The 25,385-nt window shown below is 47.0% G+C and overlaps 1 non-coding gene and 1 pseudogene across 1 annotated transcript; one reads left to right on the top strand and one right to left on the bottom strand.

Moving 5' to 3' along the window:
* The first annotated feature begins 523 nt into the window (after positions 1–523).
* Positions 524–8,664, top strand: LOC112614709 (annotated as a pseudogene).
* Positions 8,665–22,998: 14,334 nt separating this feature from the next.
* Positions 22,999–23,117, bottom strand: LOC112614845. Its single transcript, XR_003117156.1, has one exon. It is a non-coding gene; the product is annotated as a 5S ribosomal RNA (ribosomal RNA).
* Positions 23,118–25,385: the final 2,268 nt, after the last annotated feature.

Raw genomic sequence — 25,385 nt, 5'->3', positions numbered from 1 at the left:
TTGAGACGGAGTCTCGCGCTGTGTCACCCAGGCTGGAGTGCAGTGGCACGATCTCGGCTCACTGCAAGCTCCGCCTCCCAGGTTCAGGCCATTCTCCTGCCTCAGCCTCCGAGTAGCTGGGACTACAGGCGCCCGCCACCACGCCCGGCTAGTTTTTTGTATTTTTAGTAGAGACGGGGTTTCACCATGTTAGCCAGGATGGTCTCGATCTCCTGACCTCGTGATCCGCCCGCCTCGGCCTCCCAAAGTGCTGGGATTACAGGCTTGAGCCACCGCGCCCGGCCAAGTTTTAAAGTTTTTAAAGTGAAAGCCAGCCCCACCCCTCTCCGCGAGTGGGCGGGGACAGCAGTTGCATGGGTGGCTTTCCCTGTGACATCACAGGTCCTTCATGATGTGCTGCTGTCTGGCCACGCCTCCTTTCCCTTTCATCTTTCTCATCGACCAATGGGCTTGAAGCATTAAGGCCACACCCCTATTCTGCATTCTAGTGCAGCCCTGGTTACGCCTCCTCTGGCTCAGTCACACAGCTACGTATAGGTGACTGGAGGTGTATAGTTGTCCTCGCCTGGATTGTGCTGATGTGGCCCCAACCCTACCTTCCTACCCGTCCGGTGATGTCCAAAGAAACCCGAAAGGGCGAATTGGCTGAGGCCAAGGAAAAGGTAAAATGCACCAGGTTGCAGCACCCCAACCCAGCCCTAGGCCCCCTCTGACAGCCAAACTGCTGCCAGAGTCCGTGCTACTCCTGAAGCACACTGGGCTGGGCCCCCCAGTGCCTCTGGACTCACCAAACCAAAATCTTGTCAGCCAGCCCACCCGCCTCATGAGTCCTGCCCCTGCCCTCGCCAGTCACCCCAGGGCGACTTTGAGCTGGTGACTCCTGGAGTTTCCCACTCCGTACTCCACCCTTATCTCCTGCTACCCCAAACCCGAGCACCCTAGGCTCTTTGGGCTCACGTCTCCAAGGACCTGGGTGCCCCAGAACCTGCCTGCCCTCACCAGTTACCCCAGGGTGACTTTGGGTAGGTGACTCCTGAGGCTCCCTGCTCCATACTTGGCCCTCACCTCCCACTGCCCCAAGCCTGACCTCCGTGGGCTCTGTGGGCTTGCGTCTCCAAGGACCCGGGTCCCAATCCTGTGACCCCCTCCCCAATCTCAAAGTGGCAACTTGGGCATTGCACTCTTGTGTTCCCCCCGCCACTCCACCAAGGAGTGGAATGTAGTGATGTCACAGTCCCTCTAGAAACTGTCATTACTGCCACCAGACTGGCCTTTGGTCTTGGGACCCAGTACCCTAAGTGTTCTTGTTATTTCTAGTTCCTCTGGTTGCAGCACAGATTTCCAGCTGGAAGGGGAATGGGGACTGTGGGACCTAGGAGAGAGAGGTTTCAGGCTGCCTTACTTCCTTAACACACACATTGACAGTGTGAAAAGCCTACACCTCCCCCATGAGCTCAACACGTTGACAGTGTCTCTGGGTGGCAATGGGAGAATGGGTTTGGTTTGGTTTTCTCCCAGGCTTCTACTCTCCGGAGGAACTTTAACATTGTTTCTGAGTTCTCCACCTCAGATTTGAATTCTCCATTGTTCTGGGACCAGAGGGCCCCTCAGTCAGTAGTTTCTAGAGTGAGATCTGCTTATCTTCTGTGGAACAGATCTTGGGAAACTGAACTTGACAGCTTGAATCTTCCTCATCTCATCTCAACCTGGGGCACTTCGAGTGTCACAGGATAAATATGGGGCATCTTTCTGAAGCATCAGTTTCCCTTGATTCTATTGAGAGAACATTAATGTACTTAGGGATGACAGTCACATAGATCTATGAGTATACAAGACTTCTCCCTGAAATGAGGGTTGGGTTGTCCTCTTTCTGTTAAATTCTCAGATTTAACAGAAAGGCTGTCTTCTGCCATGAGGATACATTGATGTAAAAGCTTGAGAGGTTTTAGTGCACTTCTTCACACTAACAGACGTGTGAGGATATATGACTCTAAACCACACAGTATACAGTTCCTGCCTACTTAATATTTGCCTTTCAACCTCTGCCTCTGGTTTTGGTCCCTGGCAGTTGCTGATTTGTGGCAAAATCCTGGAACTCAGAGTCAGAAGACTGGGTTTAAGTTCCATCATTGCCTTTTCTTCAGCCGTGGTATCAATCCCTCTCAGTCACTAAGTGATAGTGACAACACTTTCTACAGTTGTTGGTGGCATTAAATCAGATGCTCTATAATAGTATTTTGTATGAACTGTAAAGCCGGATGTGACTGTAGGAGCTTGTAGTGCTCATGAGTATCACTGCTCTTCCTTTACACAGTTGAGAGACTATCATCCCCAGACCAACCCTAGTGTTGGTAAAGGAGCAACCGACACCAAAAAGAAGAAAATAAATAATGGCACTAACCCTGAGACAACCACTTCTGGTGGTTGCCACTCACCTGAGGATGTGGGTCTTGGCTGGCCAGGCTCCTAGGGACAGAGGGCCCAACGGGTGGTGGAGGGTAATTGTTAAGATTGTGGAAGAACTGCCAGGTACTGCTTAAGAATTCTGGGTTTGAATCTTACCTCTCCATCTGCTAGGGATATGATTTAGGGCAAATTGCTTGAGCCCTTTGGGCCTCTCTTTTCACTTCTGTAAAATAGGAGTGGTATTGTTTTACTTACATTTGTGAAGTTTAAATGAGATTTGTCATTGTTGTTTTTATGTTAATCCCTAGTCCAGGGCCTGCTGTAAACTCTCCTTCTTGGGCTTGCATTTCCTGAAGTAGTTAGAGAGTATCAGAGTTTCTGTTAGCTCTGAGAGTCTGAGAGTTGAAGGCCCACCAGAATGGAAACCTCGGGGCCAAGGGCTCCTGTCTGCCTTTTCCGTCCTATATCCTTGCTGTGAAGAACCATCCCTGGTCGGTATGTGCTCAGTCAGTGTTTGTTGAATGATTGCACCTTTCTAAATCACAAGCTGGCAGAAGGGTGGGCTTTTCTCACACTCCATCTCTGAAGGTTTATGTTACTGTCTTTTTGAGAGAATCTGGTTTCAGACTTTCAGTTCTGTGGCTGTGGGCAAAAACCAACAAAGACCCAAATCCTTTTTCTTTGGGAGTTGAGGAGAGTTTACCAGTTCGTGTTCCCATTGGGTCTGAGAACTTCGCCTTTAAAATCCATTCCTGGCCCCTGCCTACCGCTTCCTGGCCTGGGGAATAGAGTCGAGGGGGCCACCCTCAGTCACCTTCCTTTGACTCTCCCGACAGAGACAACAGAACCGAGCTCAGCTGGAAGAAGTAACGTGATTTGTTTGCTCATGACATGACTGCTGGGTTCGGGGGGACACTCAGATGTAGAGGCCCCAGTCTCATCCCACCCACTCCCAGCCTGAGGAAGAAGGCTCACCCCCCAGATTCCACCCCATCCCCACAGGATCCCTGATAACCTGGTCCCGTGGGTGGGCCTGTCCTGGGGCAGTGGTGCCATTCTGGGTGCATGTCTCTTGCTGTGCCATCTCTGCCTCCCCCTAGGAAGAGCTCTGTCTTCCTCTTTCTATAGGAAAAGAAGGCAAGCCACCAACATCAGGAAGCCCTAAGGAGGGAGCTAGAGGTGAGTGGAGGGTGTGCAGTTCCCTCCTGTCCTCCGGAGAAGGTTTCTTTGCTTCTCTGTCAGCACTTGCTTGTCTTTTCTCCCAAAGGCCCAGGTTCATACCATACGAATCCTTTCATGTCAGAAAAGTGAGCTTCAGACGGCACTCTATTACAGCCAGCATGCTGCCCAGCAGTTGGAAGGTGGGAATCTGGCACCCCGTCATCCTTCAACCTGGCATTTGACAGGCCTTTAGGGGGAGTCCTTTGGGCTGCATCTGAATGTCTCCCATTCCAGGAGAGTCCAGGGATCTGGTGAGCCGCCTGCATGATTCGTGGAAGTTTGCAGGAGAGTTAGAGCGGGCTCTCTCTGCTGTCATTACCCAGAAGAAGAAGGCGGACAGGGTGAGTCCAACCACCTGCCCCGTCCCCTGGGACCCTGGCTTTGCAGATGGAGGAGTGAGCCTAAAGGTCCCTTCTGTAGGATGGAGTGTCCTGCCCAGAAGGTAGCATGGCCATTTCTTGCTGCTTTTGTGTGTGGTTGTTAGAGGAAGACGGGGGCTGAGTCGGCTGCTGTGGGTGAGTTGGGGGGTACTGTGGGGAGCGAGCACTGGACAGAGAGCTCGGAGGCCAAGTGCCTGCCCTGCCCATACTTGGCTGTGGCCTTGGCCACAAGTGGTGGCCTAAGTGGTGGTTAGGGTACTTGTACCATAAAGGTACGGAAGAGTATCTTGAGTATGTTATTATCTGTGTTGAGAGAGGGAGCACGCATATGTGTGTGTGTATGTATTATGGTAATATACATAAAACATGTTTGTAAGGATTCATAAAAAACTCAGGAGAGAGGAACAGTGTTGTGGGGGAGATATTTCCCTTCCGTACTTTCTGAGTTTTGGACTATGTGAACGTATCATCCTTTTAAAAAGTCAATAAAAGATTAATTTCCTCCTCCTTGTCTGTGCCCCTACCCTCGGTGAAAGAATGGGCTTAGAGAATCAGATATACCTGGGTGTTGAAATCCCAGCTCTAAGTGATCTTAGGCAAGCACTTAACCTTTAATACCCCATGTTTTTCATCTACACAATAGAGGTAATAATGGTAACCGTCACCTATGGAGGTTGTGAGGATTAAATGGGACTGTTAGCGCAGTGCCTGGTGAAGCACTCAGTAAAGGTTCCAACAGTGATAGCAATAACAGTAATAACAATAGCAATATTATCTGATCTCTCTGGGCCCCTGTTAGCCGCTATAAATTCAATCTCTTTCCCTGTCTCTTCCACCTTTACCGAGTTCTTTGAAAAACAAATGAGGGCCAGTGCTTTGACTCAGGCCTGTAATACTAGCACTTTGGGAGGCCGAGGCGTGCGTATCACCTGAGGTCAGGAGTTCAAGACTAGACTGACCAATATGGAGAAACCCCATCTCTACTAAAAATACAGAATTAGCTGGGTGTGGTGGCACATGACGGTAATCCCAGCTACTTGGGAGGCTGAGGCAGGAGAATCACTTGAACCCGGGAGGCAGAGGGTGTGGTGAGCCGAGATTGCGCCATTGCACTCCAGCCAGGGCAACAAGAGTGAAACTCTACCTCAAAAAACAAAAAAACAAAACAGAGAAGAAAGAAACAAAACAAAGAAAAACAAATGAGACCATGGGCTTGGAAATGCCTTGAGAACATGTCAGGTGTGATTGGGAGTGAGGAAGTGTTACTGTGGAGTAGTCACGAGAGCTGTTGTTCCTGGTTGGCCAGCTGCTCCTCTGCCTGCTGTGTCCTGACTTCACCTGTCTCTATTTGCAGTACATCGAGGAGTTAACAAAGGAGAGGGACGCCCTGTGTTTGGAGCTGTACAGAAACACGTAGGATGGGGGAAGGTGGGATGGGAGGTCTGGAGGCCCTTAGCGTGGGTGGTGTGCTGGGAGGTGGGGGGTACAGGTGAGCATGATGAGAGGCTCATGCAGGTTTTCATGTGTGTGCAGGGAAGCTCTAGTGCCAGCTGTGCCACTGACTCATGGGTAGCCTCAGGCAACTCATGTCTTCTCTCTGGCCTGCCACCTGGGACTTTTAATTCCTGGGGTCCCTTCCAATGCCACGGTTCTGTGGTTGTGGGGCGAAAGTAGAGGGTTGATCACCAAAGCGGTCCTTTCTGTTCTTCATTCATTCCTTTCTCTACTGCCTCTGGTCATAGCATAACCGATGAGGACCTGAAGGAGAAAAATGCCGAACTGCAAGAAAAACTTTGACTTGTAGAATCTGAAAAGTCTGAGATCCAGCTCAATGTAAAGGAGCTAAAAAGGAAGTTGGAGAGGGCCAAGCTCCTACTGCCACAGGCGAGTGGCTGGAGCCCCGGGGGTTGTGGGAGCCCCATCCGGCTGGGACCTTGGTCTAGGGATCATGCAGGTTATGGGGAGGTCCAGCCAAGAGCTCAAAAATTTGGGTCCTTGTTCTGGTCCTGCATAGAATCCTCTAGAGTGTGCTAAAAATCTACAAATTGGGGCCCTGCCTGGGGAATCAGAATCTCAGAGTTAGGGCTTAAAAAAATTTTTTTAAAGGATTATGGATGAAAACCATTATTTTATAGATTACATTTATATGGCTAGCTCATGAGTCTTTTTCCTTCTGAGGTTCAAACCAACACTTTCACTGTTCCAGCAGCAGCTGCAGGCGGATGCTGACCACCTGGGTAAGGAGCTGGAGAGTGTGGCAGCCAAGCTCCAAGCCTGGGTGGAAGAGAACGAGTTGTGGAACCGCATGAACCAGCAACAGGAGGAGAAGTTGTGGAGGCAGGAGGAGAAGCTGCGGGAGCAGGAGGAGAAGATGCGGGAGCAGGAGGAGAAGCTGCGGGAGCAGGAGGAGAAGATACGGCAGCAGGAGGAGAAGATGTGGAGGCAGGAAGAGAAGATGCATGAGCAGGAGGAGAAGATATGGGAGCAGGAGAAGATGTGGAGGCAGGAGGAGAAGCTGTGGGAGCAGGAGGAGATGATGCGGGAGCAGGATAAGAAGGAGCAGGAGGAGAAGATATGGAGGCAGGAGGAGAAGATGCGGGAGCAGGAGGAGAAGCTGTGGGAGCAGGAGGAGATGATGTGGGAGCAGGAGGAGATGATGCGGGAGCAGGAGAAGAAGGAGCAGGAGGAGAAGATATGGAGGCAGGAGGAGAAGATGCGGGAGCAGGAGGAGAAGATGCAGGAGCAGGAGGAGAAGATGCAGGAGCAGGAGGAGAAAATACGGGAGCAGGAGGAGAAGACGTGGAGGCAGGAAGAGAAGATGCATGAGCAGGAGGAAAAGATACGGGAGCAGGAGAAGATGTGGAGGCAGGAGGAGAAGCTGTGGGAGCAGGAGGAGGTGATGCAGGAGAAGAAGGAGCAGGAGGAGAAGATATGGAGGCAGGAAGAGAAGATGCGGGAGCAGGAGGAGAAGATGCGGGAGCAGGAGGAGAAGATGCGGGGGCAGGAGGAGAAGATGCGGAGGCAGGAGGAGAAGCTGTGGGAGCAGGAAGTGAGGTTGCAGGAGCAGGAGAAGATGCAGGAGCAGGAGGTGAAGCTGCAGGAGCTGGAGGAGAGGCTGGGGGAGCTGGGGCTGAAGGCCGAGCTCTGGGGGGAGCAGGTGGAGGTGTGTGCAAACCATGGAGATCATACAGAACGATCTCACCACAAATTAGCAGATGGTGGTTGGCTCCCTCTGCTTTTCCACCAGTATGTGGCCTACAGTTTGAATGGTGGGAGGTAGGGTGTGAGATTTGAGGCTGGGGAGGGAGGCATGGCCTCTAGGCAAGGGAGGCAGTCACTTAGGCCTGGAGGAAGGGGCCAGGGGCCAGGGACCTGGGCAGGCGACAGAGTCCCACAGTGCCCTCGCTACCCTATTTATGGGCCTAGAATCTGGAAGCCAGCCACTAGCTACCCTGACATCTATCCTGCAGGTAGAGCTGAAGAGCCAAGAGGCTCAGAGTCTGCAGCAGCAGTGAGACCATTACCTGGGTCCCCTGCAGCAGTACGTGGCCACCTATCAGCAGCTGGCCTCTAAGAAGGAGGCACTGCCCAGCTGCAGCAGCAGGAAGCTCAGGGCAAAGTGGTGGCTGAGATGGCCCACCAATAGTTGCAAGAGACCCAGTTGAGGGAGTTGATGAGGGCGGGGCCCCGAGGGGGACGACCTGGCAACCTCCGTGCCTTCTCACTCTCTTTCCTGGCCTCTTAGGAACACCTGGCAGCTGCCATCCAGCAGAACCAGCAGCTGCAGGCCCAGTTGAGCCTCATGGCTCTCGCTGGGGAAGGTATGGGAGACCGCTCAGAGGAAGAGGAGATGAGCCCCAGGAAGAAGGGGGGACTGTTAGGAGCGTAGGACTGACTCTTTAGAACAGTTGGTCATTATGCCGACCGGGTATCCGCACTAAGTTCTACATAGATATGGTGACCTCCTGGGAGTGGGGACCACCAGCGTGGCCTCTGAATGGGTGAACTGGCCCAGGTCGGAAATGGAGCCTGTCAGAACTCCCGTGTTGATTGGTAGTGGGACTGCACCTGGGCAACACAGGGAGACGTTGTCTCTTCAAAAAAAATAAAGAACAGCTGCTGATTTCCCTCTGGGGAGGGGCCGGCCCGGGGTTACACAGTGAGGGTGGGGGCAGAGGTGGGCCCACTGTTACCTCCCTTGTTGGATTGTCTGAGGAGCCCTCTGGCAACCCCCCACAGGAGATGGACTGGACAGGGAGGAGGTGGAGGAGGAGGAGGCACCTCGGCCCATGCCAAGCATCCCAGAGAAACTGAAGAGCCAGGAGGCCATGGTGAGCCTGACTCTTCCTGCCCCTCCTTTGCTGCCTGCCTTGGCGGTCCCTCCCAGACCCCCTTATGCTCTTGGTTTCCCACCTTCTGATTTCTCTGGACCCTCTAAGACATGCCACACCTCTGCGGGGTGGAGGTGGGTGTGGGCACGGGCGTGGCAACAGACCACCTTTCCCTCCAGGTGGAGCTGGTGTTTCCGCTTGTGGGTGACCGTAACCAGGGGCATGGCGGATTGCAGGCAGCTGCCCAGAACCCTGCTGATGAGTCCGCACCAGGGACCCCAGGCCCTCAGGAGCTTGGAGCTGCCGACAAGCAGGGTGGTGAGTAGAGCCTTTGGGTGAGGTGGGCAGGTAGGAGCAAGGGACGGCTTGCACGGTGCTCAGTGCCCTGCCTTTCTCCCTCCAAAGATCTTTACAGCAAGCCCTGCATGCCGTTCTTCTACCGAGGAGACCACATGAAGGCAAAGATCATAAACATCTAAAAGCCGGCAGCCAGGCCTGGAGAAGAGTAAGCTGCCATGTGACTGTTTAGAATATAGTCTGAGCACAAACCTGGAAAAAAAAAAAAAAAGTATTTATTTTAAATTGTGGCAAAATACTGGCCAGGCGCAGGGGCTCACGCCTGTAATCCCAGCAATTTGGGAGGCGGAGGTGAATGGATCACCTGAAGGTCAGGGGTTCAAGACCAGCCTGGCCAATACAAAAATTAGCCAGGCGTGGTGGCGCATGCCTGTAATCCCAGCTACTTGGGAGGCTGAGGCAGGAGAATCGCTTGAACCTGGGAGGCAGAGGTTGCAATGAGCTGAGATCGTGCCACTGCACTCAAACCTGGGTGACAGAGCAAGACTCCGTCTCCAAAAAAAAAAAAAAAAAAAGTTTCTTCCTTACATGTATGTTTCTGTTGGTTTTTTTCTTGGTCTTTCTCGTGTAGTCCTGTCTTGTCTTACGGCATTTCCTAGTAAACTTTTACCTGCCTCCAGAGAGTATTGACTTTGACTTTATGGCACACAATTGGAGTAAGGGCAGATCACCTTCATCTAGTTTGGGACTAAGCTGGTTCAAGGTTTCAGTTTTTGTGATGGGTGGTCTATTTTGTATTCACTTGGACTCCTAGGGGTGGCCCTTCCAGGGTCCCATCTCCTTAGTGGGACCCAAATTCTCATTAGGTCATTTCAGCCTGTGAGAGTGCCAAACATTCAGCTAGGCTTTCCAGCCTGTTAACTACAACTTCATACTCACTTTCTTAGCCTCTTAGTCCTCTACTGTTTACCAATCACCAAATGTGGGAAAAGCACTACAGACTCAGGGTCACCTCCTAGGACTGGTCACGCAAGTCCTGGCTGAGGTCTCCAATTACCTTCAAACAATTGTTTTTGCTGGGGCACGTTTTTGTCCAGTTTTTCTAACTGCTCTTGTGGGGAGGCTAATTTGTAAAAAGCTACTCTGCCTTTAGTGAAAGTTGAAAACCTTCATCTGTTTTTTTTTTTTTTTTTTTTTTTTTGATGGATTCTCGCTCTGTCACCCAGGCTGTAGTGCAGTGGCATGATCTCTGCTCACTGAAACCTCCGCCTCCTAGGTTCAAGCAATTCTCCTGCCTCAGCGTCCTGAGTAGCTGGGATTACAGGCGTGTGCCACCATGCCTGGCTAATTTTTATATTTTTAATAGAGACAGGATTTCACCATGTTTTCCAGGCTGGTCTCAAGCTCCTGACTCAAGTGATCTGCCTGCCTCAGCCTTCCAAAGTGCTGGGATTACAGGTGTGAACCACTGCATCCGGCCCATCTGTCTTTTAAAACATGTTTTTAATTTGAGACATAATTTATATTCAGTGAAATGCACAGATCTGGTTTACATTTTGATCAGTTTTAACAAATGCATTACCCATGTAACCCACCTCCTTTGAAGATACAGAACATTTCTATCATCCAGAAAGTTCTATGCTTTAATCCTATCTGGCACTCCCCCAGCAGCTGATGAACGTGCTGAGGACATTGGTACAGGATTCTGGCCTCCCCAAAACAGCTGCTTTGACAAGCCTGCTTGCTTTCCCCAGCGCTAAATCCCTGCCTGCTCTCTCAAAATTTCCATCTTTAAACTGGTTGTACCTACAACCCTCCCTCATCAAGTCAATAGATAAATAAACCCTGAAAAATAAACACCCTTTCCTGGCCCAGCAGCCCACAGCCTAATATTTACTGTATACCCACGCTTTCAGAAATGGAACTCGCCTGCTTGTTCACCCTCACTAGGGTGGCAACTGCACAGGAGCAGCTGGGCTCACCCATTCAGCAAGAAGCCAACAGCCGGACAGTGACACTCAGACCCCAGCCTGGGTGAGCCTGGCTGAAAGCCCGCTTCTTTCCGGTCCGACTGGAGAGAGGGGGTGGAGCACACACAGCTCTACTGCCTTCCACATCCTTCAGCTGTGCTTCCTCCTCGGAGACGGAGCTGTTCATTAATTTGGCCAAAGCCTTCTTGGGGTCTGTAGGTTTGACAGGCTGGGTGTGTGCGGGCCACCATGCTAGAGAGAGAGGCTGGTGTGTCCGAAGGCAGCCACCTGGCCAGAGGAGGGTCAGCCCCCTTGGTGACCTCCTTCCCCCTGCAGGACACAAGCACCCGGCACTCTTCACTTGTGACTGCTCCTGTCAGAGCTGCCTCCAGGGGGGATTGTAACCCTGTGGGTGGGGACATTGTGGTAGTGTACAGTGGGCCACGGCTCCCTCTGTCAGCTCCAACTCAGAGGCAGTAGAGAGAAGATGAGAAATTCCCTGCACCTCCTTCCTCCTCAGCACCCCCACCTCTGCACACGTCCACACGTGGAGACCCTGACAATGGTCCCTGGGAGAGCCGCCATCTGCGCCTCCTTTCCATATCTGCGCCTCCTTTCCATATCTGCGCCTCCTTTCCATATCTGCGCCTCCTTTCCATATCTGTGCCTCCTTTCCATGCCTGCAGCAGCCATGCCCACTCTCCACACCCTTACCCACCTGGCTCGGTAGGTGCTGCACTGCCTGTGGTCCCGCCACTACACCTGGGCCTCTGTACCCGTCAGTTCCCTCAGTGTGGTTTTTATTTCCCCCAGTAAGTAGGGAGCCTGTAAGGCCACCTGCTGAGCAAGCTGGGGGAGAGAGTAGGGCGGGGCTGGGAGGATGAGGAGGAGGAGCTTATGGTTGTGCTGGAGACTCAGCGGAGCAGAGTTTATGCAGGCCCATTGGTTGCCTAGCCAGTGGTGATCCTGCTCCCACCCTCATTTCTTTCTTGTTGACAAAACCATGACCTCATTAAATATTGGACACCTATAAACCTCATGGACTCTCCTCCGGCCTCCCCGCCCTGTATTGATGAGTCTAAGTCAACTCTAGTCATTTCATTCCTCTGGATATTGATTGCTTGGGGCTTGGGCATGAGTTGCCTCTTCACCTGAGCCTGAGCCACAGGTTCCCTCTGCACCTACCATGCTGCTGCACTGGGCCAGGGAGAGCTCCGTCTCGATGGAGACGAGCTGTGATGAGCTGGTGGCTGGGCGGATCAGGTAGTTGTAACGGGTCTTGTTCAGAAGGTCATCCATCAGCTTCTGCTCGGCATGGGCCATGCAGCAGTCCCCTGGGTAAACACACAGACATGCTGGGCCCTTGTGCAACTGTCTCCCACTGCAGCTGACAGCTACGAAGCGGGAGCCGAGAGGGCCAGGGAGCACAGCCACCCTGAGGGCCGGCTGAAGCAGCGAAGGCGCTGGCGGGTCTGGCTCTCTGTGGGAACTTCAAATGACATTAATGACAGAGCTCAGCTATCTCTTCCCATGCCATACCTTTTCCTCCTCCTCCTCTCACGATCAATGAATAGCATCCCATGCTCTATACATCTGATACAAAACTGGGTGTCTCTTCCAGACCCCTCCCTTGGTTCATCCAAGTGGCCACCAAGTCCTGTCTGTCCTCGCATCTCCATGGCTACAGCCATGTCCCTGCCTCCTCCGCCCTGCCCACCTTCTGTTCTCTCCACCCACATTCTGCCCCTGCCATCCATGTGCCATGCAGTGGCAGACTGGTCTTTCTACAGCAAACTGGACTAGGGCGCTTCCCTACCCACAGCTCTCAGAGCTGGAGGTGGAGTTGAAACTCATGTTTTGGCTTGGCATTTAGAGCTCTTTCCCCCTTGGCACTGGCTTATCCAGAGTGCTCACAGTGCAGGGCAGGAGCCCCATGACTCAAATGTGGGTTTGGTGCAGAACTGGGTCTGAGGTGGTGCTTTCCCTAAGAGACGGGGCTGAGATGGGGGGATTTTCTGGGTTCGGAGTTAGACCTACAGAGTGCAAGGTTTCTCTGAGGCACCAAATGGAGGGCTCCAACTGGCAGCTGGCTCCTGGTCTGGAGCTTCAAGAAGAGGTCTCAGCTCAGAGTCACATTCAATAGCCAGCTTCAATGCAGCTTCTAGCAGGGAGCCCCTAGAGCTTCCACAACCTCAGACCTGCCCCTCTGCACACCCCAGATCTCTTGCCAAGTGGCGTTTGGGTCTTCATGTCATCTTCCTTCCACGTCTGGGAGTAAAGGTGAGGTGCAGGGACTTGAGCTTGTGTACTTTGGTATCTTAAGGGAGAGTGTGTCAAGTAGAATGGAGGTGGCTTGGAAAGAGGGAGACTCAGAGGATAGTGAAGAACACATGACCAGGCGAGCCTAGGAGCAGGAAAGGTGATGAGAGTGAGCAGAGGAAACTGCTGGGGCAGGAGAGCAGATGTGTCCCTACAAAGGACACAAACTCATCCTTTTTTATGGCTGCATAGTATTCCATGGTGTATACGTGCTGCATTTTCTTAATCCAGTCTGTCACTGATGGACATTTGGGTTGATTCCAAATCTTTGCTATTATGAATAGTGCTGCAGTAAACATACGTGTGCATGTGTCTTTATAGCAGCATGACTTATAATCCTTTGGGTATATCCCCAGTAATGGGATGACTGGGTCAAATGGTATTTCTAGTTCTAGATCCTTGAGGAATCGCCACACTGTTTTCCACAATGGTTGAACAGTCCCACCAACAGTGTAAAAGAGTTCCTATTTCTCCACATCCTCTCCAGCACCTGTTGTTTCCTAATTTTTTAGTGATTGCCATTCTAACTGGTGTGAGATGGTATCTCATTGTGGTTTTGATTTGCATTTCTCTGATGGTGAGTGATGATGAGCATTTTTTCATGTGTCTGTTGGCTGTATGAATGTCTTCTTTTGAGAAGTGTCTGTTCATATCATTTGCCCACTTTTTGATTGGGTTGTTTGTTTTTTTCTTGTAAATTTGATTGAGTTCTTTATAGGTTCTGGATATTAGCCCTTTGTCAGATGAGTAGACTGCAGAAATTTTCTCCCATTCTGTAGGTTGCCTGTTCACTCTGATGGTAGTTTCTTTTGCTGTGCAGAAGCTCTTTAGTTTAATTAGATCCCACTTGTCATTTTTGGCTTTTGTTGCTGTTGCTTTTGGTGTTTTAGACATGAAGTCCTTGCCCATGCTTATGTCCTGAATGGTATTACCTAGGTTTTCTTCTAGGGTTTTTATGGTTTTAGGTCTAACATTTAAGTCTCTAATCCATCTTGAATTAATTTTCGTATAAGGAGTAAAGAGAGGATCCAGTTTCAGCTTTCTACTTATGGCTAGCCAATTTTCCCAGCACCATTTATTAAATAGGGAATCCTTTCCCCATTTCTTGTTTTTGTCAGATTTGCCAAAGATCAGATGGCTGTAGATGTGTGGTATTATTTCTGAGGGCTCTGTTCTGTTTCATTGGTCTATATCTCTGTTTTGGTACCAGTACCATCCTGTTTTGGTTACTGTAGCCTTGTAGCATAGTTTGAAGTCAGGTAGTGTGATGCCTCCAGCTTTGTTCTTTTGACTTAGGATTGTCTTGGCAATGCGGGGTCTTTTTTGGTTTAAAGCAGTTTTTTCCAATTCTGTGAAGAAAGTCATTGGTAGTTTAATGGGGATGGCATTGAATCTATAAATTACCTTGGGTAGTATGGCCATTTTCACAATATTGGTTCTTCCTATCCATGAGCATGGTATGTTCTTCCATTTGTTTGTGTCCTCTTTTATTTCACTGAGCAGTGGTTTGTAGTTCTCCTTGAAGAGGTCCGTCACATCCCTTGTAAGCTGGATTCCTAGGTATTTTATTCTCTTTGAAGCTATTGTGAATGGAAGTTCATTCATGATTTGGCTCTCTGTTTGTCTGTTACTGGTATATAAGAATGCTTGTGATTTTTGCACATTGATTTTGTATCCTGAGACTTTGCTGAAGTTGCTTATCAGCTTAAGGAGATTTTGGGCTGAGACAATGGCGTTTTCTAAGTATACAATCATGTCATCTGCAAACAGGGACAATTTGACTTCTTCTTTTCCTAACTGAATATCCTTGATTTCTTTCTCTTGCCTGATTGCCCTGGCCAGAACTTCCAACACTATGTTGAATAGGAGTGGTGAGAGAGGATATCCTTGTCTTGTGCCAGTTTTCAAAGGGAATGCTTCTAGTTTTTGCCCATTCAGCATGATATTGGCTGTGGGTTTGTCATAAATAGCTCTTATTATTTTGAGACACATTCCATCAATACCGAATTTATTGAGAGTTTTTAGCATGAAGGGCTATTGAATTTTGTCAAAGGCCTTTTCTGCATCTATTGAGATAATCACATGGTTTTTGTCTTTGGTTCTGTTTATATGCTGGATTACGTTTATTGATTTGCATATGTTGAACCAGCCTTGCATCCCAGGGATGAAGCCCACTTGATCATGGTGGATAAGCTTTTTGGTGTGCTGCTGGATTTGGTTTGCCAGTATTTTATTGAGGATTTTTGCATCGATGTTCATCAGGGATATTGATCTAAAATTCTCTTTTTTTGTTGTATCTCTGTCAGGCTTTGGTATCAGGATGATGTTGGCCTCGTAAAATGAGTTAGGGAGGATTCCTTCTTTTCTTTTTCTATTGATTGGAATAGTTTCAGAAGGAATGGTACCAACTCCTCCTTATACCTCTGGTAGAATTCGGCTGTGAATCCTTCTGGTCCTGGACTTTTTTTGGATGGTAGGCTATTAATTATTGCCTCAATTTCAGAGCCTGCTATTGGTGTATTCAGGGATTCAACTTCTTCCTGGTTTAGTCTTGGGAGAGTGTAAGTGTCCAGGAAATTATCCATTTCTTCTAGGTTTTCTAGTTTATTTGCATAGAGGTGTTTATAGTATTCTCTGATGGTAGTTTGTATTTCTGTGGGGTTGGTGGTGATATCCCCTTTATCATTTTTTATTGCATCTGTTTGATTCTTCTCTCTTTTCTTCTTTATTAGTCTTGCTAGCAGTCTATCAATTTTGTTGATCTTTTCAAAAAACCAGCTCCTGGATTCATTGATTTTTTGAAGGGTTTTTTGTGTCTCTATCTCCTTCAGTTCTGCTCTGATCTTAGTTATTTCTTGCCTTCTGCTAGGTTTTGAATATGTTTGCTCTTGCTTCTCTAGTTCTTTTAATTGTGATGTTAGGGTGTCAATTTTAGATCTTTCTTGCTTTCTCTTGTGGGCATTTAGTGCTATAAATTTCCCCCTACACACTGCTTTAAATGTGTCCCAGAGATTCTGGTATGTTGTATCTTTGTTGTCATTGGTTTCAAAGAACATCTTTATTTCTGCCTTCATTTCATTATGTACCCAGTAGTCATTCAGGAGCAGGTTGTTCAGTTTCCATGTAGTTGAGCGGTTTTGATTGAGTTTCTTAGTCCTGAGTTGTAGTTTGATTGCACTGTGGTCTTAGAGACAGTTTGTTATAATTTCTGTTGTTTTTACATTTGCTGAGGAGTGCTTTACTTCCAACTATGTGGTCAATTTTGGAATAAGTGCGATGTGGTGCTGAGAAGAATGTATATTCTGTTGATTTGGGGTGGAGAGTTCTGTAGATGTCTATTAGGTCTGCTTGGTGCAGAGTTGAGTTCAATTCCTGGATATCCTTGTTAACTTTCTGTCTCGTCGATCTGTCTAATGTTGACAGTGGGGTGTTAAAGTCTCCCATTGTTATTGTATAGGAGTCTAAGTCTCTTTTTAAGTCTCTAAGGACTTGCTTTATGAATCTGGGTGCTCCTGCATTGGGTGCATATGTATTTAGGATAGTTAGCTCTTCCTGATGAATTGATCCCTTTACCATTATGTAATGGCCTTCTTTGTCTCTTTTGATCTTTGATGGTTTAAAGTCTGTTTTATCAGAGACTAGGATTGCAACCCCTCCTTTTTTTTGTTTTCCATTTGCTTGGTAGATCTTCCTCCATCCCTTTATTTTGAGCCTATGTGTGTCTCTGCATGTGAGATGGGTCTCCTGAATACAGCAAACTGATGGGTCTTGACTCTTTATCCAATTTACCAGTCTGTGTCTTTTAATTGGACCATTTAGTCCATTTACATTTAAGGTTAATATTATTATATGTGAACTTGATCCTGTCATTATGATATTAGCTGGTTATTTTGCTCACTAGTTGATGTAATTTCTTCCTAGCATCGATGGACTTTATATTTTGACATGTTTTTGCAATGGCTGGTACCTGTTGTTCCTTTCCATGTTTAATGCTTACTTCAGGATCTCTTGTAGGGCAGGCCTGGTGGTGACAAAATCTCTAAGCATTTGCTTGTCTGTAAAGGATTTTATTTCTCCTTCACTTAGGAAACTTAGTTTGGCTGGATATGCAATTCTGGGTTGAAAATTCTTTTCTTTAAGAATGTTGTATATTGGCCCCCACTCTCTTCTGGCTTGGAGAGTTTCTGCTGAGAGATCTGCTGTTAGTCTGATGGGCTTCCCTTTGTGGGTAACCCGACCTTTCTCTCTGGCTGCCCTTAACAGTTTTTCGTTCATTTCAACTTTGGTGAATCTCACAATTATGTGTCTTGGAGTTGGTCTTCTCAAGGAGTATCTTTGTGGCATTCTCTGTATTTCCTGAATTTGAATGTTGGCCTCCCTTACTAGATTGGGGAAGTTCTCCTGGATAATATCCTGCAGAGTGTTTTCCAACTTGGTTCCATTTTCCCCGTCACTTTCAGACACACCAGTCAGACATAGATTTGGTCTTTTCACATAATCCCATATTTCTTAGAGGCTTTGTTCATTTCTTTTTACTCTTTTTTCTCTACACTTCTCTTCTTGCTTCATTTCATTCATTTGATCTTCAATCGCTGATACTCTTTCTTCCAGTTGATCAAGTTGGTTACTGAAGCTTGTGCATTTGTCACATAGTTCTCGTGTTATAGTTTTCATCTCTATCAGTTCTTTTAAGGTCTTCTCTGCATTGAGTATTCTAGTTATCCATTCATTCATTCTTTTTTCAAGGTTTTTAGTTTCTTTGTGCTGGTTACGTAGTTTCTCCTTTAGCTCTGAGAAGTTTGATCAGCAGAAGACTTCTTCTCTCAACTCGTCGAAGTCATTCTCCGTCCAGCTTTGTTCTATTGCTGGTGATGAGCTGCGTTCCTTTGGAGGGGGAGATGCGCTCAGATTTTTTGAATTTCCAGCTTTTCTGCCCTGCTCTTTCCCCATCTTTGTGGTTTTATCTGCCTTTGGTCTTTGATGATGGTGACGTACTGATGGGGTTTTGGTGTGGGTGTCCTTTCTGTGTGTTAGTTTTCCTTCTAACAGTCAGGACCCTCAGCTGTAGGTCTGTTGGAGTTTGCTTGAGGTCCACTCCAGACCCTGTTTGCCTGGGTATCAGCAACAGAGGCTGCAGAAGATAGAATATTGCTGAACAGCGAGTGTTGCTGTCTGATTCTTGCTCTGGAAGCTTCGTCTCAGGGGTGTACCCCACCGTGTGAGGTGTGAGATGCCAGTCTGCACCTAGTGGGGGATGTCTCCCAGTTAGGCTACTCAAGGGTCAGGGACCCACTTGAGCAGGCAGTCTGTCTGTTCTCAGATCTCAATCTCTGTGCTGAGAGAATCACTGCTCTCTTCAAAGCTATCAGACAGGGACATTTACATCTGCAGAGGTTTCTGCTGTCCGACATACCCCAGTGAGATGAACCTGGTACCTCAGTTGAAAATGCAGAAATCACCCGTCTTCTGTGTCACTCACTCTGGGAGCTGGAGGCTGGAGCTATTCCTATTTGGTCATCTTGGGCATGCCCCCCGGCTAATTCTTAATAAAATTTTATTGTAGAGATGAGGTCTCACTCTATTGCTCAGTCTGGTTTTGAACTCCTGGGTTCAAGAGCTCCTCCAACCTCAGCCTCCCAAAGTGCTGAGATTACAAGCATGAGCTGGGACTTAACTTTTCAAAAGTCTTTCATCAGTTATCGCTTGTCTATTTTCTGTTCAGTTTCTGACATTCTTTTTCTTTTTTTGAGAGACATGGTCTTACTCTGCTGCCCAGGCTGGAGTGTGCAGTGTGGCACAACCACGGTTCACTGTAGCCTCATCCTGCCAAGGTTTAGGTGATCCTCCTGGCTCAGCCCTCCAAGTAGCTTGGGACAACAGGTGTGTGCCACCACATCCAGCTAATTTTTGTATTTTTTTTTTTTGTAGAGACAGGGTTTCACTATGTTGCCCAGGCTGGTCTGGAATTCCTGGGCTCAAGTAATTCACCCACCTTGGCCTCCCAAAGTGCTGGGATTACAGGTGTGAGCCACCATGCCTGGCCTGAGTTTCTGACATTCTGTAATTTTCTTTCTCTTGTTCTCCTTGTACAGATGGTTTGCCCTTAAAAAAAAATTCCCTTTACAGCAATTTAGTGAAATTTGTGAGGATGCAAAATTACATGCATATGAACAATCCACCTCCTTAATCCAAAAAATAGAAGTACAGAACTAGCAGGACTTGTTGATGGCTTGGATATGAGGAGTGAGAGAGGCCCAAGGGTGATGAGGATGTTAGGTCTGAGTAACTGAAATATGGGGGGCAGTAATCAAGAGGCTAGTTCTGAGCCTGTGAAATTCAAGATATCTTTTGGACATCTTAATGGAGATGTCAGGTAATAAATATACTAGTCTGGAGTTGAGATGGAGGTCCAGGATGAGACATACCTTTCAGAGTGTCCTTGTATAGATGGATTTAATACCAAAGACTGGATGAGATCACCTTGGGAGTGAATGCACAGAGGAAGAAAGGAGGGTCCAGAACTCTTTCTTTTCCTCTTATTCCCTGAGATTGCTCTTAGTGGCAGAAGCTGCTACTGTCTAAGACTCATTGGGTAGCAAAACGGGTACACAGAAGGGACAGAGGCGTCTTTACCTCAGTAGGTGCTCCGTGGACACCAGGAATGTGATAGAGCTATGATGTTTGAAAGTGTGAGTTTTTATTAAGACTACAGTTTAATTTTTTTTTTTTTTTTTAAGACAGAGTCTTGCTCTGCCAGGCTGGAGTGCAGTGGTGTGATCTTGGCTCACTGCAACCTTCAATTCCTGGGTTCAAGCAATTCTTGTGCCTCAGCCTCCTGAGTAGCTGGGATTACAGGTGCATGCCACCATGCCTCGCTCATTTTTGTATTTTTTTTTTTTTATAGAGGCAGGGTTTCACCATGTTGGCCAGGCTGGTCTTGAACTCCTGACCTCAAGTGATCTGTCTGCCTCAGCCTCCCAAAGTGCTGGGGTTGCAGGTGTGAGCCACCATGCTTGGCCGAGTTTAACATTTTTTACCTTGAGTTCGTAGGTTTCATAGGTTTTAGTTTTGTTAACTTATTAAAACAACCTTTTTAGAGATATAATCCATGTACCATACAATTTACTCATTTAAAATGTACAATTCAAGGCCAAGTGCGTTGGCTCATGCCTGTAATCTCAACATTTTGGGAGACTGAGGTAGAAGGATTGCTTGAGCTCAGGAGTTCAAGGTTACAGTGAGTGACAGCACAACTGCACTCCAGCCTGGGTGACAGAATGGGTCCCTGTCTTTAAAAGAAAAAAAAGGAAATCTGTAACCATTAGCAGTTACATGTGAATGTCCCCAGTCTTAGACAACCACTAATCTCCTTTCTATCTTTATAGATTCACCTATTACAGACAGTTTATATAAATGGAATCGTATGTGATCTTTTGTGACTGACCTTGAAATAGAACCCCAAGTTCAGGCTTGTGTGCGTGGCGTGCAGTTGATGCCAAACACTGACACACAGGTGCTTGGAGAGAGAGAAAGGTTTGTTTGATTTGGCTAAAGCAAGAAGGTGGAAAAGCAGACTCTCTCAATTCTGTCTATCAAGAATGAAAAGCAGGTAGTTTTTATGTGGCTAGCGAGTAAGGTAGGGGGAGTTTCAAGGAACTGAGGGGGAAAAGTCTGCGTTTCTTTTTTTTTTTTTTTGCCTTTATTCAATTTGTTATGATTTTTATTTTATTTTTATTTTTATTTTTATTTATTTATTTATTTTTTTTGAGACGGAGTCTGGCTCTGTTGCCCGGGCTGGAGTGCAGTGGCCGGATCTCAGCTCACTGCAAGCTCCGCCTCCCGGGTTTACACCATTCTCCTGCCTCAGCCTCCCGAGTAGCTGGGACTACAGGCGCCCGCCACCTTGCCCGGCTAGTTTTTTGTATTTTTTAGTAGAGACGGGGTTTCACCGTGTTAGCCAGGATGGTCTCGATCTTCTGACCTCGTGATCCGCCCGTCTCGGCCTCCCAAAGTGCTAGGATTACAGGCTTGAGCCACCGCGCCCGGCCTATTTTTATTTTTTTAAATTATTTTTTATGATTGTACTTTAAGTTCTAGGGTACATGTGCATAACGTGCAGGTTTGTTACATATGTATACTTGTGCCCTGTTGCTGTGCTGCACCCATCAACTCGTCAGCACCATCAAAACCACAATGAGATACCATCTCACACCAGTTAGAATGGCGATCATTAAAAAGTCAGGAAACAACAGGTGCTGGAGAGGATGTGGAGAAATAGGAACACTTTTACACTGTTGGTGGGATTGTAAACTAGTTCAACCATTATGGAAAACAGTATGGTGATTCCTCAAGGATCTAGAACTAGAAGTACCATATGACCCAGCCATCCCATTACTGGGTATATACCCAAAGGATTATAAATCATGCTGCTATAAAGACACATGCACACATATGTTTATTGCGGCACTATTCACAATAGCAAAGACTTGGAATCAACCCAAATGTCCATCAGTGACAGACTGGATTAAGAAAATGTGGCATATATACACCATGGAATACTATGCAGCCATCAAAAAGGATGAGTTTGTGTCCTTTGTAGGGACATGGATGCAGCTGGAAACCATCATTCTCAGCAAACTATCGCAAGAATAGAAAACCAAACACCGCATGTTCTCACTCATAGGTGGGAACTGAACAATGAGATCACTTGGACTCGGGAAGGGGAAGTCTGCGTTTCTTCAGCCTCAGATAACACCTTGAATAAGCAGATTTCTGGGTTGCAGCAGCTGGTTACAACGTCCTTAAAGGACGTTCATTCCTTCTGCAAAATAAAATAAAATAAAATAGTTTCAAGTTTAATTTTAGATTCAGGGGATACATGTGCAGGTTTGTTATATGAGTATATTGCATGATACTGAGGTTTAGGGTATGAATGATCCTGTCACCCAGGTACCGAGCATAGTACTCAGTAGTTTTTCAACTCCTGTCTCCTTTCCTCCCTCCCCCCGTAGAAGCCCCAGTGTTGCCATCTTTATGTTCATTTTGTTGCCAGCTTTATGTTCACGAGTGCCCAATGTTTAGCACCCACTTATAATTGAGAACATGCAGTATTTAATTTTCTCTTTCTGCATTGATTCACTTACCATAATGGCCTCCACCTGCATCCATGTTGCAGTAAAGGACATGATTTTGTTCTTTCGTTTTTTCTTTTTTCTTTTCTTTTTTTGGGGAGAGGATGGAGTCTAGCTCTGTCACCCAAGCTGGAGTGCAATGGTGCGATCTTGGCTCACTGCAACCAGGTTCAGGCGATTCTCGTGCCTCAGCCTCCCGGGTAGCTGGGATTACAGGCGCCCACCACCACACCTGGCTAATTTATGTATTTTTAGTAGAGACATAGTTTCACCATGTTTGCCGGGCTGGTCTCAAACTCCTGACCTCAGGTGATCCGCCTGCCTCAGCCTCCCAAAGTACTGGAATTACAGGCGTGAGCCACGGCGCCTGCCCCTTTCTTCTGAAAAATTTTGTCATGACCCTGGTGTTATCTTCTGCTTGACAAAGAAACAGCACATCAGCAGTTTATATGATAATTATATTGTGGGAACAAGGGATGCTGACTTTTGTGTAAGCAAGCAAGGGCCTATGAGAATTTTCATTATTTCAGTCACTAAAAATGTTGGGGTGCTGAAATTTCAAGGGGCTCTGTTTCAACTTTGTTCACTTAGAATAATGTTTTCAACGTTTATCTCTGTTGCAACATATGTCAGTCCCTCCTTCCTTTTTATGGTTAAATATTCCATTGTATGGATAGACCACACATCTCATTTATTCATCTGTTGATGGACATGTGGGTTGTTTCTACTTTTGGGCTATTCTGAGTAATACCGCTACAAATATTTGTCTACAAGTTTTCATGTGAACATGGTTTCATTTCTTTCAGTACATATTAGGAATAGAATTGCTGAGCCATAGGTGACAACACCATGGTTAATAGTTTGAGGAATCACAAAACTGTTTTCCAAATGGAAAACAGTTCCCTTTGTCTCTTCTGTTTCTTTTTTTCTTTTTTTTCCTTTAAGCCTACAGCACCTGGTATTCCCAGGCAGTCTTCCATCCAAGTACTAACCAGGCCCCACCCTGCTTAGCTTCTGAGATCAGATGAGATCCGGCATGTTCAGGGTGGTATAGCCATAGACTGGGGCCATGCCTTTGTACGTTCCCTCCTGCAATGTGTGAGAACTGTAATTTGTCCACTTTCTCACTAATACTTGTTAGTGTCTCTTTAACGCTGGCCATCCTAAGGGGCGTGAAGTGGTATCTCATTTTAGTTTTTTTTGCATTCACATAATGGCCAATAACATTGAGGATCTTTTCATGTGCATATTGGTTATTTGTATATCTTTGGAGAAATGTCTGTTCAAATCCATTGCTCCTTTTACAATTGAGTTTTTATCTTTATTTTTGAGTTGTAAGAGTTCTTTATATGTTCTGGATACAAGTTACTTATCAGATACATGATTTACAGATATTTTCTCCAGTTCTGTGGGTTGTTTGTTCTCTTTCTTTTTACTTATTATTATTTTTGTAGATTTGGAGTCTCTCTCTGTTGCCCAGGCTGGTCTTGAACTTCCGGGCTCAAGCAAATTTTCCTGCCTTGGCCTCCTAAAGTACTGAGATTACAGGCATGTGCCACCGCGTCAGCCTTCTCTTTCTTGAAGGTGCCCTTTGAGGCACTAAATATATTAATTTTGATGTTTATTTTTTCTTTTATTGCTTGTGCTTTTAATGTCAAGTCTAAGAAGCTTTTGCATAATTCAAGGTCACAAAGATTATTCCTATGCTTTCTTCTAAGAGTTTTTTTTGTGTGTGTGTGAGCCGGAGTCTCGCTCTGTCTCCCAGGCTGGAGTGCAGTGGCTCGAGATCGGCTCACTGCAAGCTCCTCCTCCCAGGTTCACGCCATTCTCCTGCCTCAGTCTCCTGAGTAGCTGGGACTACAGGCGCCCGCCACCACGCCCAGCTAATTTCTTTTTGTATTTTTAGTAGACGGGTTTTCACCACTTTAGCCAGGATGGTCTCGATTTCCTGACCTCGTGATCAGCCCGCTTTGGCCTCCCAAAGTGCTGGGATTACAGGCGTGAGCCACTGCACCTGGCATCTTCCCACTGAATTTTCTTGGCACTCCTTTCAAAGATCAACTGCCCATTCAAATGGTACAAAGTTTCAGTTACACAGGATGAATAAGTTGTGGAGATCAAATGTACAACGTAATAACCACAGTCAGTAATACTATACTGCATATTTGAAATTTGTTGAGAGTAAATCTTAAGCATTAACACACACACACGGTAACTATGTTAGATGGATATGTTAGCTTGCTTGATTGTGGCAATCATTTCACGGCACATATCAAAACAACATGATCAGCTGGATGTGGTGGTTCACGCCTGTAATCCCAGAGCTTTGGAAGGCTGAGGAAGAGGATTGCTTGAAGCCAGGAGTACAAGACCAGCCTGGGCAACACAGCAAGAACCAAGACCTCGTCTCTAATATATATACACACACACACACACACACACACGTGCACACGCATACATATACACACACACACACACACACATATATTTTTTAATTAGGCAGACATGGTGTTGCATGTATGTAGTCCTAGCTACTTCGGAGGCTGAAGAAGAATTGCTTGAGCCCAGGAATTTGAGGCTGCAGTGAGTTATGACTGCATTACTGCACTCCAGTCTGGGTGAGAGTGAGACTCTGTCTCAAAAAAAAAAAAAAAAAGTCAAAAAAGACACAACATGCACTTTTTTTTTTTTTTTTTTTTTTTTTTGAGACAGAGTCTGGCTCTGTCGCCCAGGCTGGAGTGCAGTGGCGTGATCTTGGCTCACTGCAAGCTTCACCTCCTGGGTTCATGCCATTCTCCTGCCTCAGCCTCCTGAGTAGCTGGGACTACGAGTAGCTGGGACCATAGGCGCCTGCCTCCACACCCGGCTAATTTTTTGTATTTTTACTAGAGATGGGGTTTCACCGTGTTAGCCAGGATGGTCCCCATCTCTTGATCTCGTGATCCACCCGCCTCGGCCTCCCAAAGTGCTGGGATTACAGGTGTGAGCCACTGTGCCCGGCCATCCACTTTTAAATACATACAATTTTTATTTGTCAATTATACCTCAGTAAGGCTGGAAGAAAAATCAACCAACCATAAATGTGAAGGGTTTATTTCTAAACTCTTATTTCTGTTCCATTAATCCATTTGTTTATATCAGTTCCCACACCATACTGTCTTGATTACTGTGTCTTTGCAGTAAGTTTTGAAATCAGGAAGTGTGACTACTCCAACTTTGTTCTTTTTAAAAAATTGTTTTGTCTATTTCTGAGTCCCTTGTATTTCCATGTGAATTTTAGGATACAATGGTCAATTTCTGCAAAGAAGCCAGCTGGGAATATGATGGATA

This window comes from Theropithecus gelada, chromosome 20 (assembly GCF_003255815.1).
Source record: "Theropithecus gelada isolate Dixy chromosome 20, Tgel_1.0, whole genome shotgun sequence".
Classification (NCBI taxonomy): Eukaryota; Metazoa; Chordata; class Mammalia; order Primates; family Cercopithecidae; genus Theropithecus; species Theropithecus gelada.
This window is presented reverse-complemented; position numbering and strand designations above follow the sequence as displayed.